The sequence below is a fragment of the Penaeus monodon genome, chromosome 20 (genome assembly GCF_015228065.2).
Source record: "Penaeus monodon isolate SGIC_2016 chromosome 20, NSTDA_Pmon_1, whole genome shotgun sequence".
NCBI classification, from domain to species: Eukaryota; Metazoa; Arthropoda; class Malacostraca; order Decapoda; family Penaeidae; genus Penaeus; species Penaeus monodon.
The window spans coordinates 32,881,666-32,882,112 of NC_051405.1; the positions used below are offsets into that span (position 1 = coordinate 32,881,666).

General features: G+C 41.2%; 1 protein-coding gene across 1 annotated transcript in view; it reads right to left on the reverse strand.

The window, feature by feature from the left end:
• The window catches only part of LOC119585977 (zwei Ig domain protein zig-8-like), a 37,271-nt gene that overhangs the window by 10,632 nt on the left and 26,192 nt on the right, over positions 1-447 (reverse strand). The window lies entirely within an intron of this gene.

Here is a 447-nt window from a genome sequence, read left to right on the forward strand (position 1 = left end):
GCAGATCCCCAGAAAAAAAAACGAAGGAAAAGGAGAACGAATTCTGTTCTTGTCTCAACTCTTCAGGAAATAATGGAACAGAATTTTAAGTATTAGGATTCTATTTTGTGTGTGACCCTTTCCCCAAAATTTCATCTCGGGAAATTCTATCCGGGAATGTGAGTATTAAACTTTCGCCATGAATGTAATCCTGGTGCATAAGCCTTTGTTGCGGGCGGAGTGCAGTACAGTACTGTAATCCCTTTGTGTGACAGCTGTGAGGTATTATGTCCTTCTCCGGATACAATATCCTTCGCGAACAAAAAAATGTATTTGTATTTTCCATCTGCAACTTTGAACCCTTTGTATACTCTTATCTGGCGAAGGATCTTCATCAATAGAACCTCGCCACAAGGATCACAGACACACGGAATATTTGCAACTGCTCTGCCGGATACTGCAGAGTTG